The sequence below is a fragment of the Micromys minutus genome (assembly GCF_963924665.1).
Source record: "Micromys minutus genome assembly, chromosome: 15".
Classification (NCBI taxonomy): domain Eukaryota; kingdom Metazoa; phylum Chordata; class Mammalia; order Rodentia; family Muridae; genus Micromys; species Micromys minutus.
The window spans coordinates 44,053,735-44,075,613 of record NC_137984.1 but is presented as its reverse complement, the minus strand read 5'-3'; positions in this window follow the sequence as shown (position 1 = coordinate 44,075,613).

The window sequence follows — 21,879 nt, the reverse complement described above, 5'->3', positions numbered from 1 at the left end:
TTTTAATAAATAGTTCTATGTTTGCCTTTGAGCTTTTATTCATTAAATAGGAAGTTACTAAATGCATATTCTGAGTACATTTGGCTCTCTCCAAATAAATATTTCATTTTCAAGGATTATTATAAATGATGTTTCATTTTCAAAAATGTTAAGGGAGTAAGCATATTCCTAAAATAATGCATCCAAATTTCATTATGTGCCTAAAGAGAAAACAACTTTCAAATTCATTATTCAGCTAACACTATCTACTTGAAGAGACCTTAAATGCTCTTAGCATTGAGTCAAATAAAAGTTTATCATTTGGATTTGTATGACCATTGGAATTAAAATCTTCTGTGTGTGTTTATGAAGCCTTTCTATTACATGTGCTTGTGAGTTTTATTCAATTATCAAAGTAAGAGCTCCATTTCATATTTTAGAATCATCTATATGGAAATATGTTGCCACCAAAATTTATAGTGGCAACGTTTAGAATCTAAGTTAAATAAATATTAAAAGAATGCTGTATTAATGGCAGGGGTAAGTTTAACAAAGAATGGTTGTTTGGAGATTAATGTTTTAATCCTGTACAAGTATGTGACAATGCTTTAAGTATGAGGGGATATGTAAATGGAGTTCAGAAGCAGCTTTGAATCTTCCTGCATCTGGAGTTTCCACCTCTGTCAGTTGCCTAACAGTCGGGCTGGAGCTACTCTTTGCAAGAACAGCACATGCCCCTTTTTTGAATTAGATAGTTTATGTATGTACATTTCAAATTTTATCCCATTTTCCATTTCTTCCCTCTCCCAAACACCTTCCCCATCCACGTGTTTCCATGAAGTTGCTCCCTCTCCCACCTACACACTCGCACCTCACAACCCTGGCATTTCTTTACACTGTGGATTAGTCACCTTCACAAGACCTAGGATCTCCTCTCTCATTGATACCAGATAATGTTATCCTCTGCTACACATGTATCTGGAGCCATGGGTCCCTCCATGTGTACTGTTTGGTTGATGGTTTAGATTCTGGGAGTTCTGAAAAGTCTGGATGGTTGATATTGTTGTTCTTCCCATAAGGTTGCTAAACCCTTCAGCTCTTTCTGGACTTTGCCTAATTCCTTCACTGAGGTCCCCGTGATAAGTCTGATGGTTAGCTGGAAGCATCCTCAACTATATCTTAGGACTGTGGCAGAGCCTCTGGAGGTGGCATCTATATCTGCCTCCTGTCAGTAAGAACTTCTTGGCATCAGAAATAGTGCTTGGCTTTAGTGGCTGCATATGGGGTGGATCCCCAGGTGAGGCAGTCTCTGGATGATCTTTTCTTCAGTCCCTGGTCCTCTATTTGTCCCCACATTTCTTCCTGTGAGTGTTTTGTTTTCCCTTCTAAGAAGGACTGTTTTGAGCTTCATAAGGCCTGTGTATTGTTTGTTGGTTATTCAGATCTTTATGGCCCATTACGTGCTTATCAGTGAGTGAATACCATGTGTCTTCCTTTGTAACTGTCTTACCTCTTTCAGGATGATAGTCTCTAGTTCCATACATTTGCCAAGAAATTTCATGAAATCATTGATTTTAATAGCTGAGTAGTACTCGATTATGTAAATGTTACTGCTTGTTTTACTTGATTGTAAAAGATCTATAGTTGAGGCATTATATCTACTATTATATAAATTCCTTCATATATATGTATATTTTGGGTATCTTATATAATAAATATGTAAAAGTAGGTATAATCCAGTTTCAACAAGGTTTTTCCATTTTTTAACCCACCCAATCAGTCTTAATTCTCCTAGGTCCCTCTTTACTCTTTATGATACTCTATTCTGTTTTTCCTTTCTTAGAAGTTTGCTCCTTACAAGACCCTTAGTAGCAAGCTGTCTTCTATAGTTCTTTAGAGTGAAACATACATGTGAACCTTAAAATCAAACATCTACATATAGAAGAAGAATTTGGTGTTTACCATTTGTTGTTCGGACTACTTCACTCAATATGAATATTTGTTAAAAAGATATATTCATATTGCTAAGAAAATGGGCCCACAATTTTTCTAGCCTTTCCCTGTATCTTTTTTTGTGGTAAGGTCTATATTAGGTTAAAATTTTTATAACAATTGTCACTTTCATTTGTTATTCTTGTAGACCCTAAGACGGTTAGTTGATAAAGATTAACCACAAAGCCTCAGTTAACCACTTGCTGTGGGCGTACTCTATGACTGGGCTATATTCTACATCCCTACAGAGAAAGGGGAGTCTTAGTTTTGGGGCATACTTTATATTTTCCTCGAAATAGTAAAACCATATTATATGTTGCTTTTATATTTATTTTAGTTTGGGAAAATTTTAAAGCCCTACTTTTTCTTAATGTAAAAAGTGTAATGTGGATTTTCACATTTTTCCTATTAATAACATTTAAACTTTAAATTATATATCAAATAGATTCACTTGTATATGTTTAATTTAAATTTTTTATTTAAATATTTATGAAGTCTCACAATATGGATCAATAACAATAATAGCTTTCTAGACATTCTTGTTTTGGCTATTTTATGTTCTCACATGTGTTCATTTGTTCCATTCATCTTGATGAGATTTTTTATTTTTCACTATTACTAATGTCTTATGTACAATTACATACTTGTTCATTTTTTCTGACTTATGTGTAAAGCAATCTATATGTTATGTTACTGAATTTCATTTTTTTTTCTGGTTAAAAGATACTAATGTGTTTTTAACATGCAAGTCATTTGAAGTAGTTTATAATTTCCCAATGATGACGACATCCACTGGATTCAGTCAAACATAGGGTAAAGTCATTCACTTCTAGCGACACCCTTCACACTATTGTGCAGTCATAAGAGTTGATGTCACAGTTCAATCTCCCACATTCTTCTGTGCTACCTACATTGTAATCAGTGTGGCATTCTATGGGCATAATCTAAACTCTCAGTTCTGTATTGATCATGTTTATGCCACGTTCCTTTCTTTTTTAAAAAAAGTACAATCAAAGTTTACATTATCCACTGAAAATCCCAGTGTCACTGGGCCCTACCTAGTACTTTATTTTAAAAAAAAGTAACTTTAAGATTTCACTTGTTGTCTATTGGTCTACCCAATTTTTGAAACTATTGTGCCACTGATTTTTCTTGCCACCAGTCATTAACCAAGGCATCCTTTCATTTCTTCTAGCATGTTTGTTTAGTTAAATCATGATTTTTTACAAAATTTTTATTGTATTTTTAAAAGATTTATGTTTCAGATATCATCCACTTTTCTAGTTTCTTCTGCAGAATCCCCATATCCCATCTCTTCTCCTTACTGTTATGAGACTGCTTCCTCCATCCATGCACTTCCATCTGTACCCCCATCTTGATATTCCCCAACACTGGAACATTGAGCCTTGGCAGGAACAATGGCCTTTTCTCCCACTGATGCCCAACAGGCTATTTTCTTCTCCATATGAAGCTGGAGCCTTGGATGGTGGTTTAGTCCAGGAAAGCTATGGGTGGGTGGTATTGTTTTTCTTATGGGGTTGAAAATTCCTTCAGCTCCAATGGTCCTTTCTCTAACTCTTCCATTGGTGACCCCATGCTCAGTCCAATAGTTAGCTAAAAGCATCCACTCTGTATTTGTCAGGCTTTGATAGAGCCTCTAGGGAGACAGCTATTTCAGGTTCCTGTCAGAATTCATTTCTAGGCATCCACAATATTGTCTGGGTTTGGTGGCTGTATATTGGCTGTGTACCCATGTTGGGCAGCCTCTAGATGGCTGTTTGATCAGTTTTTGGTCCAAAATTTGTCTCTGTATTTTCTCAAACAAATCAATCGCCTTCCTCTACTCAAAGGATAAACAGGATGAGACATTAGGTAAATGACACTCTTCTCAATAGTCACAATTAATATAAAATACCTTGGTGTGACTCTAACCAAACAAGTAAAAGATCTGTATGATTAGTAACTTCAAGTTTCTGAAGAAAGAAGTTGAAGATCTCAGAAGATGGAAAGATCTCCCATGCTTATTGATTGGCAGAATTAAGACAGTAACAATGTCCATTTTGCTGAATGCAATTTCTAGATTCAATGAAAACCCCAACAAAATTCTAACTCAATTCCTCATAGAATTAGCAAGAGCAAATTGCAAATTAATTTGGATTAACAAAATTCCCAGGATAGCAAAACCTATTCTCAACAATAATAAACTTCTGAGGGAATCACCATATTTAACCTCAAGCTATATTACAGAGCATAAATGTGATAAAATCTACATGATATTGGTACAGAAATATGCAGGTAGATCAATAGAATAGAATTAAAGACTCATAAATTAACTCATACGCCTATGGTCATTTGATCTTATACAAAGAAGCTAAAACCGTTCAACTAAAAAAAGACAGCATTTTCAACAAATGGTGCTGGTTCAACTGGTTGTTATCAAGTAACAAAATCCAAATGAATCCATTCTTATTGCCCCATACAAAGCTCAAGTCCAAGTTGATAAAGGACCTCCACATTAAACCAGGTACACGGAAATGTTTTACATGTATTTTATGCTCATTGTAACTAGTAAAATCTTAATGCACACTATCAAACCTTAAAAAAAACCAAGTACTGACAAAAATGCATTTATATAATTTTATGAAAAATGCTTAAAATCTATATATTTATCTTTGTTTTTTAAAATAAAGTTGTTCAATTCAAAAAAAAAGAAAAAAAAAGAAGAAGAGAAAGTGGGGAATAACCTTGAACACATGGGCATATGGGAAAAGTTCCTGAACAGAACACCAGTGGTTTAGTCTCTAAGATCAAGAATCAACAAGTAGAACAAGATTTTAATTCTTCTGGATGACTTATTTTCCATTCCTATCACAGCTCATTACCTTCCTGTATAAGATACTAGTATTCAGAAAACATTGCACTCACTCAATGAGAACAAATAGCATATAGTCATTCTCAATAATGTACCACAGCTATATTTATTAATACAAGTAATAACTGTTGCCGTACCTAAATAATTATATTGACAATGTCTTGGTGGTTATGGTGGCACACCTTTCTATCTTCCCTAGTGTTCTGGGTTTCTGAATAAAAGAAACACACATCTAGTCTTTATAATTTCATATGCCTTAAACTGTTAAATGACTTGGCCACTTTCAAACCTTCATGTGGCTAAGACTCTCCCCTCTGATACCCAAGTAAGTATTTAATTTACTATAACCTATAATCCATCTTGGCTTTCCAGAAACAACATGCAACCCTCTCCTGCCGAATTTTTCAACATCTACATGACAGACATAGTTGTTATCTGTCCAGAACATCTCAGGCATGTTTTCCACTCTTTTTTCTCTCTTCTCTAGCACTGTGGCTCTGTCTCTTCCTGCTCATTCTTTAATGCCTTGTCCAGGAATCCTAAAAAAAAAATCTCACCTCTGTCTCCCTGCCCAGACACTGGCCAGGGGCAACTTTATTTAATAATCAAAACCAACTGGGGGCAGGGCCCCTTAGACTCTTACATGTGGGCTTGCATATTCTTCTGTAATTGTCACCAAATTAAAATAATAAAACAGCATTAGACCAAATGCACAACAAATAACTAATTACTGTACTGAATTTTGTGAATGTATCGATTTAATGCTAATTGTATCCTGTTTCATAGTGTCTTTTCGATTCTACTTTCTTTCATAATCTCCTTCAAAGCTGATTGATTGATTGAAACTGCTTTTTTTTAAACATTTGCATTAGAAACTAATCTACAAGGAAATGGGAATGGGATTTTCTGTATAACTTGAAGTATTATCATGCAATAACTGCATGTGATATTAGATTTACACATCTGTGCATTCATGTTGAAATACTATTATTCCTAAAGGCATGTTTAATCTTTAGGGTTTCTCGTTGTTTTAATGTCAACAGCATTGATGGTCTTATTTAAGTTACAATAATTAACAACCTCAAATGTAAGATGTGAACTTGCTTTACACCATGAGAGGAAACTGTGTATTAAACACAAGAAAAAGTGGAAGACATACAAGTAGGCATATGTGGCCAACAGAAATCACAATTGCTTCTCAAACCAGAGTGTTTCCTTCCATTTGGTGACAAGAATGATAAGGACCAGAAGATATTAAAGAGACATGAAAGCTCTAGAACAAAAGGAAGTAAGAGAACCTTATAACTTATAGGCTCTTTTACTCTGCTCCTCATGATTTGGCCACAAGCCTTTTGGATAAATCAGGGTAGACAAAGAGTTGGGTGTAACAGCTGTCAGGAGCTGATAGCTGTCTGACAGGCAGGATGCTGAGGGGATGTGCATGGAAGGCTGGAGCAATGGCTGCTTTATCTGATACTTTAATGCTTGATGTGTTCTTTTGTCTCACTGAGGCTGCTGCCAGTTAACCCCAGGAGGGGTTTTACAGCAATATACCCCTCACTCCTTCCTAATCTTTTACTATCTCAAGTTATATGACATCATAGCAGATTTCACTTAATCTCCATGGCCTCTTTGGAGATATGTGTAAAGCAATTCTGAAGGTTCATTAAAATGAATATTTGTGTTCTGAATGTTTAACTACTGTATCACATGGTTTTATTTTTATTGTTGACTAGTTTTGGTTGTGTTTGATTCATTTTATCAGTACAATAAAATATTAGGAAATACTCAAGCCCCGTAGGTCTTGACTCGTGTGATTATATTCCTGAAAAACTACAATTAGCAGAAAAAAAGGGATTTCTCTAACTTTTTAAACCCTTCAGTGAATATGCATTAAGCTGTATCTGGAGAGTGTAGTGAGAAGTCACAGAGAAAAAGAAAAGGAAGATTGCAGCAGAAAAATGAACTATAAATCGTCATTTAAAAATCTCCAAACTTCTATATTGTTCATGTTAACCCCTACTCAGATCCCTTAGGGACATGAGGAAAGTCCCTAACCTGTTACACTGCTGCTTCCTCATGCGCCATTAGGGAAGTACTTTGTGAGACACTCCAAATTTTATAAATATCCAACAACATCTCCTTAAAATGCCTGGCAGAGTCTCTAGCACATCTTAGAGGAGCCCTCTAGCATCTTTTCTCTTTGCTCTTTGCTAGTGCCTTACAAATGATTGATTCTCTTTGTGAGTGAGACAATTTTTCAGGATCTCAGCTGAGCTTGAGGGACAGTTAATCTGCCTGCTGTTGGAGTAGGCAATTAATGTAATCAAAACTAAATGGAAGTCACAGGGAAACCTTGGTTTGCAGTTAGAAGTACTAATGTACAACAGGCTGTACCATAGAAGGAATGATGTTCATACACCATTCTCTACCACAGAAGTACGCATCTGGCTAGAGTTAGAAAGGTTATCATAGACCTTAGGGTACCCCTTAAAAAAGTTTGGTGGTAACAGAAACTCAGAAGTCAGGTGTTTTGCAATGCAAAGGTCTGTGTAATATAAAATAGTATACTAAAAATTCACTTGGCTGAAAAACTAAAAGACAGAAGGTGAATGCTGTGAATCGGAATATCTACATGCACCCACATTGTTTTATCACAATTGTGCCAAGAATCTCGACTTTTATCATCCCTAACAATTTATTTTAGGACCCAGAGACAACAATGAATTAGTCAAGACTTATTTTCAGTAGTTAAAAAGGTGAAGCAGAAATTATCCTGTCCAGAATGGAAAATGGACCAAGTCATGCACAAGTAGAATAGTACCACTTATGGACTTAGAAGTCTTAATATATTACTTAGCCCAGTCTTTTCGAGATCAGGAAAACAGCTAAACACTTTTATAGAAAACAACTTTACACACATTTCAGTTTGCTATAATCCAACTACATCCTGGGAAGGAATATGCATATAAAAATTAAATGTCCCATTACTGCAGAGAAGATGGCTCTCGTAGAAATGACTTCCTGAAAACAGCACAGGCACTGGGACCAACAATTAGTAAACAGGCCCAATGAGACTGAAAGGCTCCTGTAACACAAATGACACAGCCATTTGGACAAATCAGCTGTTTACTGAATGTGGAGAGCATTTCAGGAACTACAATCTGACCAAGGGCTAACATCCAAAATAAAGAAAGAACTGAAGAAACTAGCCATGACAAAGCCAATAATCCAATTAAAAATGGCACGCAGATTTAAACAAATTTCTGAATAGAGAAACTGTAAATAGATAAAAAAAAACATTTAAATAAACATTCAACATCCTCATCCATCAGGGAAATAGAATCCAAATACTTTGAGATTCCATCTTACACTTTTCATTATGACTAAGATCAATAATACAAGGTGCATTTAATACTAGCAAGGATGTAGAATAAGAGAAACACTTCTCCATTACTGATAGGTCTGCAAAATTCTCAAACACTATGAAACCCAGTGTGGTAAATTCTCAGAATGATTGAAATCAATATATGTCAAGATCAAGTTAAACAATTACTGGGTGGTACTCAAGACATACTGGGTTACCACAAGGACACTTGTTTAATCATGCTCATCACTGTTCTATTCATAAAAGTTAGAAATAAAAAGTCACCTAGATGATCCTCAAGAGAGGAATGGATAAAGAAAGTGTGATATATATATATATATATATATATATATATATATATATATATATATATATATATACAATAAAATATTCTTTACACTGTAAAAAACAATCTGACATGACCAAACTTGAAGGCAAATATATGGAACTAGAAAAAAATCCTGAAAGACAATAAAATATTCTTTACATTGTAAAAAACAATCTGACATGACCAAACTTGAAGGCAAATATATGGAACTAGAAAAAAATCCTGAAAGATAAACCAGACTCAAAAATATAAATATGGCATATATTTACTTAATATAGACATTAGATATTAAGTCAAAGATTCTCAAGCTAGCATGTGTATTCCCAGAGAGGATTGATAGAAACAAAGGGATTAAGGGCAACACATGGATCTTCATGGAAGAGAGAAATTGAATAAAGTTTATGGTTGACTTGAAAGGAAGGGAGGGGTACAGGAAAGGAGAAAGGGAAAGAGGGAGGGAGGAAAAGATTCAGGAGAATAAGGTGAGGTATTCTGAATTCATTTGTTTTATCTTTAACATTCATTTAACAATAACAATAAGACAGCAGATACCTATATAGAATAAGAATGAAAACCAATTTAACTGAATATATGGGTATAATGTAACACTGTAACATGTGAAAAAGGACACTAACTTTAAGAGATTAGATTAAGCCTCTGTAAATGACTCTTGTCTGTTACCCAAAGCCAATTATTTTTCTTGGCCAAGCTTCCCGAATGAAAAAGACAGCTACCGGCTATGAGACTCCAGCCAGACACACCATTCAGTACTGGAATATGATGTCTCTCATAATGATGTCATGTTATTAGAGAATGAAAATAATTGCATGCTATTCTGTTGATTGTACATTGTGAGATATTTAAGGTATGGTTAGGAATGACTTTCTTTAACATTTAATTCACTTGATATAACTTTTCTCTCTCTCCTCTTGGTGGTGACTTTCATTCATCAATTATCTTATCAAAAACTTTTATCATTCATTTTCTTTTTGTAATTTTATTTGCTTGAATTCCCAGAACTAGTTTTATTATTTGAATTTATGGTTGCTAAGAGTGGATAATTTTCATTCCCTTACTTTCAAGTTTATTGACATTGCACACATAGCTAGAGCCAGCACATTGTCATCTGAACTTGCAGCCTGCACAAAGAGAGCTAAACACCCAGGACCAATCTCCCTCTGGAGCCCATGGCCTACAGACACACAGGAAAGACAAGATCATTCAGAGACAACAAGATCAACTAACTTCAAAGATAAGAAGATGGCAAAAGAATAAGAATTTAAGAAAAGAAATCAAGACAATCTGGCAACATCAGAACCAGCTCTCCCACAACAGCAATCAGTGTATATCTAAATACAAACAGAGACACAAAATTAGATTTGGATTTAAAATTGTGCCTCATGCTGATAATAGAGGGTCCCAAGAAATACATAAATAACTACCTTAAAGAAATACAGGAGCACATAGAAAAACAAGTACAAGCCCTTATAGAAACACAAAAAATAGATGAAGGAATTGTAAAATATCATCCAGGATCTAAGAAACAGAATGTGATAAATAAAGAAAAGAAAAAGAGAGACAAACCTTGAGAAGAAAAACCTAGGAAAGAGGTCAGGAATGATAGATGCAAGCATCACCAACAGAATACAAGAGATCAAAGAGAGAATCTCAGGGGCAGAAGATAGCATAGAAAGCATTTATACTACAGCCAAGCAAAATGAAAAAAAATTTAAAAGCACCTAACCCAAATTATGCAGAAAATCCAGGACACTATGAGAAAACCAAACCTAAGGATAATAGGGGTAGAAGAGAGTGACGATTCCCAACTAAAACATCCAGTAAATATCTTCAACAATATTATAGAAGAAAACATTCTTATCCTAAAGAAATAGATATCCATGAACAGAAAAGAAGTCTATAGAACTCAAAATAGACTGAGCTGGAAAAAAAATTCTTTTGATATATGATAATTAAAGCACCAAAGATTCAAAACACAGAAAAAACACTAAAAGAAGTAAAGGAAAAAGGAACATATAAAGGCAGACTGTCTAGAATCACACTGGAATTCTCAACAGAAAATTTAAGAGCTAGAAGATCCTGTACAGATACCTTACAGAGTCTAAGAGAATGCAAATGCCAGCTCAGGTTACTATATCTAGCAAAACTCTTAGTTACTATAGATGGAGAAGCCAAGATATTCCAGGAAAGGAAGAAATTTACAAAATATCAGTATACAAATCAATCCCTACAAAGGATACTAGATGGAAAACTTCAACATAAGGAGGGAAACTACAACATAAGAAAAGCAAGAATATAATCTGCTAATCCTCTTGCAACAAAACCAGGAGAAGAAAGATACAAAAACATAATTCTACCTCTAACAACAAAAATATCATGAAACAACAATCATTATTCCTTAATATCTCTTAACACTAATGGACTCAATACTCAAATAAAAAGACAAAGACTATCAGACTAGATACATAGATATAACCCAGCATTTTGATGCATACAGAAAACTCATCTCAGCAACAAAGACAGAGAATACATCAAAGTGAAAATTTGAGAAAAAGGTTTCCAAGCAAATGCTCCCAAGGAACAAGCTAGAGTAGCCATCCTAATATCAAATAAAATAGATTTTCAACCAAAGTTATTGAAAAAAATAAGGAAGGACACTTCTTACCCATCAAAGATAAAATCTATCAAGATGAACTCTCAGTTCTGAACATCTATGATCCAAATACAAGAGCACCCAGATTCATAAAAGAAACTCTTCTAAAGCTCAAAGCAAATATTACACCACACACAATAATAGTAGGAGATTTCAACAGCCTACTCTCATCAATCATGAAAGCAGAAATTGAAAAATGAAGGGAGACAAAGTAAAACTAACAAAAGTTATGAACCAAATGGTTTTAACAGATATCTATAAAATATTTCAGGCTAAAATGACCAAATATACCTATTTCTTAGTACCTCATGATACCTTCTATAAAATTGACCCTATAGCCAGTCATAAATCAGGCCTCAACAGATATAAGAACATAGAAATAATCCCATGCAGCCTATCAGAGTACCATGCACTAAGTATGGTCTTAAAGAACAAACACAAAACAAAACAAAAACAAAAACAAACAAACAAACAAACAAACAAAAAAACTACCACCACCAACACAACAACAAAAAAACCCCAAAAAACCAAAAAGCCAACACACATGGAAGCAGAACAATGATGTACTCAGTGATAGTTTGATCAAGAAAGAACTAAAGAAAGAAATAGACTTTTAAGAATGTAACAGATATGAATGCACAACATACCCAAACTTATGGAACACAATGAAAAAAAAACAGTACTAAGAAGATAACTTATACCTCTGTGTGCCTCAAAAAATAACAACAAAAAACAAAACAAAACAAACAAAAAACATGGAGAAAGCATACAGGAGCAGCTTGACATTACACCTGATAGCTCTAGAACAAAAATAAGCTGATACACTTAAGAGGAGTAGATGGCAAGAAATAATAAAACTAAGAGCTGAAGTCAAACAAATAGAAATACAAAGAACTATAAAAAGAAATAGCAAAACCAGGAGCTGATTCTTGGAGAAAAGCAACAAGATTCATAAGTCATTAGCCAAACTAGTGTGAGGGCACAGAGAGTATACAAATTAACAAAATCAAAACTGAAAGAGGAGATGTAACAATAAAAACTGAAGAAATTTCAAAAGTCACCAGATCCTACTACAAAAGACTATACTCAACAAAACTGGAAAAAGTTAGAGGAAATGGAGAAATTTCTAGACAGATATCAGGTACCAAAGTTAAATCATTATCATATAAACCATCTAAACATGCCCAATAACCTCTAAAGAAATTTAAACAATTATCAAAAGCCTGCCAACCAATAAAAGCGCATGACCAGATGGGTTTAGTGCTGAATTTTATCAGACCTTCATAGAATAGCTAATACCAACATTCTCCAAAATGTTCCACAAAATAGAAACAGAGGGAACACTACCCAACTCATTTGTGGAAGCCAAAATAACTCTCATTATGAAACTACACAAAGACACTACAAGAAGGAACACTTCAGACCAATTTCCCTCATGAAAACTGATGCAAAACTACTCTATTAAATTCTTGCAAACTGAATCCAAGAATACATCAAAACGATCATTCACCATGATCACATGGGGTTCATTACAAAAATGCAAGGATGGTTTGATATATGAAAATCTATCAATGTAATCCACTATATAAACAAACTCAAAGGAACAAAAAAAATCATCTCTTTAAATAATGAGAAAGCATTTGACACTGGTCAACACCTCTTAATATTATAAGTCTTGGAAAAATCAGGAAATCAAGGTCCATACTTAAATATAGGAAAAGAATTATACAGCAAACCACTAGCCAGTATCAAACTAAATAATGAAAAAACTTTAAGCAATCCCACTAAAATCAGGAATTAGACAAGGCTGCCCAGTCTCTTTCTACTTATTCAATACAGTACTTTAACTATTAGCCAGAGCAATCAGAGAGCAAAAAGATGTCAAAGGAATACAAATAGAAAAGCAAGAATTCAAAATATCATTGTTTGCAGATTATATGAAAGTATACATAAGTTATTCACAAAATTCCACCAGAGAACTTCTACAACTGAATCAACTTTACTGAAGTAGCTGGATATAAAATTAACTCAAACAAATCAGTAGCCTTCCTCTACTCAAAGGACAAAAAGGCTGAGAATGAAATTAGAGAACTGTCACCACTCACATTAGTCACAAAGAATATAAAATATCTTGTTGTCACCCTAACCAAGCAAGTGAAGGATCTGTATGACAAAAACTTCAAATCTCTGAATAAAGAAATTTAAAAAGACCTCAGAATGTGGAAAGATCTTTCATGCTCATGGATTAAATCAATCAACATTGTTATAATGGCCATCATACCTAAAACAATCTACACGTTCAATACAATCTTCATCAAAATTTCAACTCAATTTTTCATAGAGTTAGAAAGAGAAATTTGAAAATTCATTTGGAATAATAAAATACCCAGGATAGCAAAAGGATTTTCTACAACAAAAAACATCCATGGGAATTACTATCCCTGACCTCATGCTGTATTACATATCAGTTGTAATAAAAACTGCATGGTATTGGTATAGAGACAGGCAGGTAGATCAAAAGAATAGAATTAAAGACCCAGCAATGAAACCACACACCTATGTTCATTTGATCTTTGACAAAGGACCTAAAAACATTCAATGGAAGAAGGACAGGCTCTTCTACAAATGTTGGTTCAACTGGCATTCAGAATGAGGAAGAATGCAAATCATTCCTTTCTTATCTCCTTATAAAAATCTCAAATTTAAGTGGATCAACAAACTGAATAAAACCAGGTACACTGAAACTAAAAAACATAAATGGGTAATAGCTTAAAAAACATAGGGAAAATTTTTCTGAACAGAACTCCAATAGTTTATGCTCTAAGTTCAAGAATCTCCAAATGGGACCTCATAAAACTGCAAAGCTTCTGTAAGGCAAAGGACACTGTAAAAAGGACAAAAAGGCAACCAACAATTTATGAAAAGATATTTACCAATCCTACATCTGATAGAGGTCTAATATCCAATATATATATATATATAAGGAACTGAAAAAGTTAGACTCTAAAGAATCAAACTATTCTGATAAAAAATAGTGTACAGAATTAAACAAACAATTCTCAATGGAGGAATGGCTGAGAAGCACCTAAAGAAATGGTCAGCACCCCTATTCATCAGTGAAATGCAAATCAAAAAAACTTGGAAATTCTACCTCACATGAGTTAGAATATCTAATATCAAAAATTCAGGTGTCAGAAGATTCTGGCATGTATGTGGAGAAGGAGGAATACTCCTCCACTGTTGGTAGGGATGTAAGTTAAAACAACTGCTCTGAAAATCAGTCTGTTTTTTTTTTTCTCAGAAAATTGGACATAGTACTACCTGAGGACTCAGCTATGTCACTCCTGAGCATTTACCCAAAAGAAGCTCCAACATCTAACAAGGAGACATGTTCTACCATGATCACAGGAGCCTTATTTATAAGAGGCAGAAGCTGGAAAGAAACCAGATGTCCTTCAACAGGTGAATAGATACAGACATTGTGGTACATTTACACAACGGAATACTATTCAGCTATGAAAAACAACTTTCTGAAGTTTCTAGGCAAATGAATGGCACTTGAAGCTATCATCCTAAGTAAAGTAATCCAGTAACAAAATATCACTAATGGTATGTACTTAGTGATAAGTGGTTACTAGCCCCCAAAAGCTAAGAATACACAAGAAACAATTTACAGAACTTATGACACTCCAAGAGAAGAAAACCCAGAAGGTGGATGCCTCAGTCCCTCTTAGAAAGGAGAACAAAACACTCATGTCAGGAAATAATGGGACAAATAGAGGAGCAGGGATTGGAGAAAAAGATCATCCAAAGATGGTATCACCTGGGGATCAACTCATTATGCAGGCACTAAACCCATAAACTATTGCTGATGACAAGTAGTGCTTCCTGGAAGGAATCTGATATGGATGCCTACTCAGAGTCATACTGATATAGAGGAGGATTCTCGCAGCTAACCATTGGACTGAACACAGGGTCACCAATGAAGGAACCTGAGAAAGGACTGAAGGAGGTGAAAGGGTCTGCATCTCCATGGGAAGAATAAAATTATCTACTAACCAAACTCACCCCATCTCCCAGGAATTAAAACACCAACCAATGAGTTGTTATGTAGAGACCCATGGCTCCAGGTACATATGCAGCAGAGGATAACATTCTTTGGCATTATTTAGAGGAGAACATTTTGGCACTGCAAAGGGTTGGTTTCTCAGTGCAGGAGAATTTAGAGGTAGAGAAGGAGGTTGAGAGAGGGAGCACCTATATTGAGGCAATGGAGATGGGAGTGGGGATGAAATTGGTAAAAAGGAATAACACCTGAACTTTAAATACATAGAATATCCAATAAGAAAAAGAGAGAGAAAAAAGAAAAGTATCTATTTGCTACAAAAGGAAATAAAAACCGAAAAAAAGAAAAGGAAGTATAATTCACAAAGAACTCAAGTTGAATTAAGCTATATGTTATATCTAATCTTTTGTTAACTCTAAGTGTATCTGGTTAGGTGGGAAATCTTCATATTACTAAAACATTTGTTCATAACCACCAACTCTGAAGCAGAATATGAAAATGCCAAGAAATTGCCTTCATTTGATTGTAGTTAGTAAAATCATGAAAAATTTAATTAAGTGTTTTAGTTTAGGTTTCTTTTTTCATATTGTGCTTATTACACAAATAAAAGTGCTATAGTCAAATAAATGGGCCAATGCTTCAAAGGTTACTAGCACCTTAAGTTCTGGAACCATAGTAAGGTTATCTCTATGTATGCATTCAAGAGTGATACTCTACAAGTTTAGAGCCTGTTATTTTATAAAATAAAACACAGGTCAGTTAATATTGTAAAAGATCACAATATGTGAAGATTAAAAATTTAATTCAGAAGTTCTTTATATTTGATTCAGAAAGCTATTTTTGATAAACACTTTTATTTGCAGAAAAGTAAGCAATTATAACCATGTATCTATTGAACTGGAGTAGCATAATTTATTTGCAAATTAATGATGGAACAAGTTGATTATAAATGATTAAACTTAGATGTAAGAGCCTCTTCAGAACAGTATGTAATTTCAAAATAGGCTTATTTATGAACTGGACAAGAGTAATTAGAATTGCATATAATTTGACACTGGAAAACACATGTCATGACTTTCAGTAACAAAAATCAGACATGATCTTTTATACATATGTGTTCATATGAGTGAGGTAAATTGTGTATATTTAATCATAGCAATGCCATCAAGAATATGTGGATGTCAGGAGATAGTTTGCACAATTTAATTTTCTGCTTTTATTACATGGGTCTTTGTGAATTCATTTCAGGTCTCATTCTTAATGGCAAGTTCCAGATCATGTTGAGTCAACTGTCCCATGTGGCTTCCATATTCATATGGTCAAGCTTACTAAATAGATCTAAAATTGGGGAGGACCAAGGGGAGGAAAAGTACCCTTTTTTTGAGAGCACACCACTCTCTGTGTTCTGAGAACTCCTGGTATAAGCTCACCAGTCCTCTTGTCCCAGACTCTCTGCTGGTCCAGGTGGAAAAGAGCCTGTGTGTCTGGTTCTCAAGCAAAGCCATTCCGGGCAGATACAGATTATCCTGACAGAGGCCTGACCCTCACTGTGAGCTGGAAAGGACCCTTTTCCACAAGTACGACTAAGAACTCTCTGCACTCTGGGTTCTAATTGTGCAACCTCACCAAGCCTGTTCCACAGGCTCTTTGCTGGTCCAGGTGGAAAAGAGCCTGTTTGTCTGGTCCACAAGCACCGCCATTCAAGACAGATCCTGATTCTAGCTGACAGAAGCCTGGACCTCAATGTGGGCATGAAAAGACCCTTTTCCACAAAGAGCACCAAGCATTCTCTGTGCTCTGGTTACTCACATCATGACCTAACAAGGACTGTGACCTGGGTTCTCTGCTTGTTCATGTGAACAAGAGCCTGTTAGTCTGGCTGCAAGCACAGCATTTTCTCACTATTTCTTAATATCTCCTAACATCAATGGACTCAATTCCCCAGTAAAAAGACATAGACTGCCAGATTGGATATGTAAACAGGACCCAGCATTTTGCTTTATACTGAAACTCATCTCAGCAACAAATACAGACATTACCTCAGACTAAAACATTGGGAAAGGACTTTCCAGAAAAATGGCCCAAAGAAACAAGCTGGAGTAACCATACTAATATCAAATAAAAGAGATTGTTAACCAAAATTCATCAAAAAAATAAGGAAGGAAACTTCTTACTCATCAAATTTAAAATCTATCAAGATGAACTCTATGATCCAAAAACAAGGGCAGCTAAATTCATTAAAGGAATTCTAATAAAGCACAAAATATATTACACAACATACAAATATAATGGGAGACTTCAACATCCCAGTCTCATTAATAGACAGATTATGGAAATAGATACTGAAGATAGAAACAGTGAAATTAACAGAAGTTATGAACCAAATGGATTTAAAAGACATCTATAGAATATTTCACCCTAAAACAACCAAACAAACACACAAACAAACAAATACCTTCTTCTTAGAACCTGTACCAAAACTGACCATATAGTCACTCACAAAGCAGGCCACAACAGGTACAATAACATGGAATTAATTACATGCATCCTATAGGATGACTTGGAACTAAGGCTGGTCTTCAATAACAACAAAATTCACAAAAAGTCCACATACACATAGAAGCTGAAAAATGTTCAACTCAATGAAAACTTGGTCAGGAATGAAATAAAGAAAAAATAAAAGACTGTTTTAGAATTTAACAAAAATAAAGGCACAGCATACCCAAACTTATGAGATACAATGAAAACAATGTTAAAAGAAAAATTCATGGCTCTGAGTGCTTCCAATAAGAAATTGGAGAGATCATACACTAACAGCTTAACAACACACCTGAAAGCTCGAGAACAAAATAAGCAGATATACAAAAGAGGAGTAGACAGTGGAAAATAATCAAACTCAGAGCTGAAATCAACCAAATAGAAACAAAAAGAACCATACAATGGATCAACAAACCCAGAAGATAGTACTTGGAGAAAAATGAAAAAGATTGATAAACCCTTAGCCAGACTACATAGAGTGCTCAGAGAGAGTATCCAAATTAATAAAATCAGAAATGAAAGTAGAGAAATCATAACAAAAAGCTGTAGAAATTCAGGAAATCATCAGGTTGTACTACAAAAGCCCATGCTGAACAAAAATTGAGAATCTAGAGTAAATGAACAATTTTCTAGATAGATGCCAGGTATCAAAGTTAAACCCCAAAAGATAAAACATCTAAATAGCACACTAACCCCTAAGGAAATAGAAAGAGGCCTTAAAAGTCCCCCCACAAAAAAAAAAAGATTGGTTTATATCAAACCTTAAAAGAAAATTTAACACTAAAACTTTTCAAACTGTTCCACAAAATCAAAACAGAGGAAACACTACCCAACTAATTCTTTGGAGCCACAATTACTCTTATTCCTAAATCACATAAAGATCCTAAAAAAGAGAACTTGAGAACAATTACATAATGAACATTGATACAAAAATACTCAATAAAGTTCTTGCAAGATGAATCAAAGAACGCATCAAAAAGATCACTCAACATGAACAAGTAAGGTTCATTTAAGGGATGCAAGGATGCCTCAATATATGGAAATATACCAATCCACTATATAAACAACCTCAAAAAATCACATGATTATCTCTTTAGATACTGAGAAAGAATTTCATATATTTCAATAGGCCTTCATGTTAAAAGCCTTGGAAGGATCAGGAAATCAGAGCCCATACATAAATAGAAAAAGCAGTGTTTAGCAAATAAGTAGTCAACATCAAACTAAATGGAGAGAAACTTGAAAGAATCCCACTAAAATCAGGGACTAGACAAAGGGTGCCTACTCTCTCCGTACCTATTCAATATAGTTCTCGGAGTACTAGCCAGAGCATTTAGTCAGCAAAAAGAGAAAAAAGAATACAAATAGAAAAGAAAGAATTCAAATTATCTCTAATTTCAGATGTTATCATATTATCCTTAAGTGAACCCCAAAATTCCCCCAGAGAACTCCTACAGCTGATAAACAACTTCAGCAAAGCAGATGGGTATGAACTTTACTTGAAGAAACCAGTAGCCTTCCTCTGCTTAAAAAATAAAAAAAAAAATACCGAGAAAGAAATTAGAGAATTGACCTTCTGCACAATAGTCACAAAAAATACCTTGGTATAACCCTTACCAAGAAAGTGAAGAATCTGTATGAAAAGAACTTCAAGTCTCTGAAGAAATATATTGAATTAGACTTCAGGAGGTAGAAAGATGTCAAATGCTCATGGACTGGAAGGATCAATGTACTAAAAATTGCCATTTTACCAAAAGATTCAATGCAAGCCTCATCAAAATTCCAACTCAATTCTACATAGATTAAGAATGAACAATTTGCAAATTCATTTGGAATAATAAAAAATACAGAATAGCAAAAACTAATTTCCAGAATAAAAAAACATCCAGGGGAATCACCATCCCAGACCTTAAGCTGTATTACACATAAATCATGTTAAAAACTGCATGGTATTGGTACAGAGACAGGCAGGTCCATCAATGGAATAGAATCCAAGACCCAGAAATGAACCCACATACCTGTGATCACTTAATCTTTGACAAAGAGCTAAATACATTCAATGGAAAAAGGACAGCTTTTCCAACAAATGGTGCTAGTTCATCTGGTAGTAGGCATATGAAAGAATAAAAATTGATCCTTTCTTATCTCACTGTACAAAGCTCAAGTACACGTGGACCAAAGAACTCCACATAAAAGGAGGTACACCAAAACTAATAGAATAAAAAGCAGGAAATAGCCTAGAACACATAGGCACAGGGAGAAAAATCCTGAGCAGTCCCCAGTGGCTTATTATCTAAGATAAAGAAACAGCAAATGGGAACTCATAAAATTTCAAAGCTTTAGTAAGGCAAAGAACACTGTCAAAAGGACAAAATGGCAACAAAGAGATTGGGAAAAAAAAAACCTTTACCAATCCTACATCTGATAGAGAGTTTGTATCCAATATATACAAAGAACTGAAGAAGTGAGACTTCAGTGAAACAAATAATCCTATGAAAAAATAGGGTACAGTGCAAAACAATCCTCAACTGTGAAATAGCTAATGGCTGAGAAGCATCAAAGAAATGCTCAACATCCCTAGTCATCAGGATAATGCAAATGAAAACAAACCTGAGCTTCTACTTCTAACCAGTCAGAATGGCTAAGATCAAAGCACAGGTTCTAACAGATGCTGTGAAGGATGAGGAGAAAGAGGAATACTCCTGCATTTTTGGTGGGGTTGTAAGCTGGTATAATGACTCTAGAAATTAGTCTGGTCATTGCTGAGAATATTGGACATAGTACAACCTGAGGACCCAGCAATACTAGACCTGGGCATATACCCAAAAGAAACTCCAATTTCTAATAAGGATACATGTTGTACCATGTTTATAGCAACCTTATATGTGATATCAAGAAGTTGGAAAGAACATAGATGTCCTTCATCAGAGATATGGATAAAGAAATTGTGGTACATTTACACAATGGAGTAGTACTCAGGTATTAAAAACAACAACTTTCTAAAATTCCTAGACAAATGAATATAACTGAAAGCTATCATCCTGAGTGAGGTAACCCGATCACAAAGAGCACTCAATCTGTAAGTTTCTTACACAACTGGAAATAAATCTATCTGAAGACATAGTTATAGAAATTCAGTAAATCCAGAGCCACCAAAAATACTTCTTCCTCAAATTATAAAATGTATGGAAGTCAGGTGTATCAAAGAGTACTTATAGATATATGTCAAATTAACAAGGAAGAGAAATTTTCAGCGAAAATATAAGCTTCATATTGAAAAGGTATATAATACATATTTCTGTTAAACTTCAGTTGATGAATACATGTTATTGTTTAAAATTTACATTTCTTTGACTACAAATGTACTGTGCAAATAACATGTATAACATTGGTGCAAACAAGTGAAATGTAATGACATATAAGACTGATTTTTCAAATAATTTTATAGTATTATGCCTATCTTAGCCAGACAAAAGTGTTTTAAAAAATGGATAAAAATTGAAAGGTTGTCTCATTGGTTGATGGAATGAGGAAAAAATGATCTAATTCAGCTGATTTTTTTATTCTCCTAAACAGACTACCCATAGGGATTTCCTATTTGCTATAGCCAGACCTGATGAACAGACCTTTCAGGAAGATTGCAGCAGCTAAGACCTTGGAAAGGGCTCTTCAGGGGGCCAGATTGAACTCCAGTCACCCCTTGATACCTGGCATAATAGCAGAGGACATTTTTCAAAGGCCTTGCTAAAGAAATTGCAATAACAGCATTAGCAGCTCACACAGTGGGTAGTAAAGTGCCAGGCAGCCATTAAGAGAGACAGAAGGAAGGGTGATCTGAGGAAGCCAAGCAGTGCCAGATCTTATTTCTTCTTACTTGGGAATGGAACATTGGGTTTTGCCCTTGTTTTAGAATTTTCTTCCTTCTATAAACCAGTGCATATTCATTTATATTAAACATTTTTTTCTTTTAAAGGTATAAAATTTAATATGCAGACACTTAAAATTCAAGTATAAGCATATTGAAGGTGTATTTTCAAAAAATGTTTACCATTAAAGCGTCATTAAT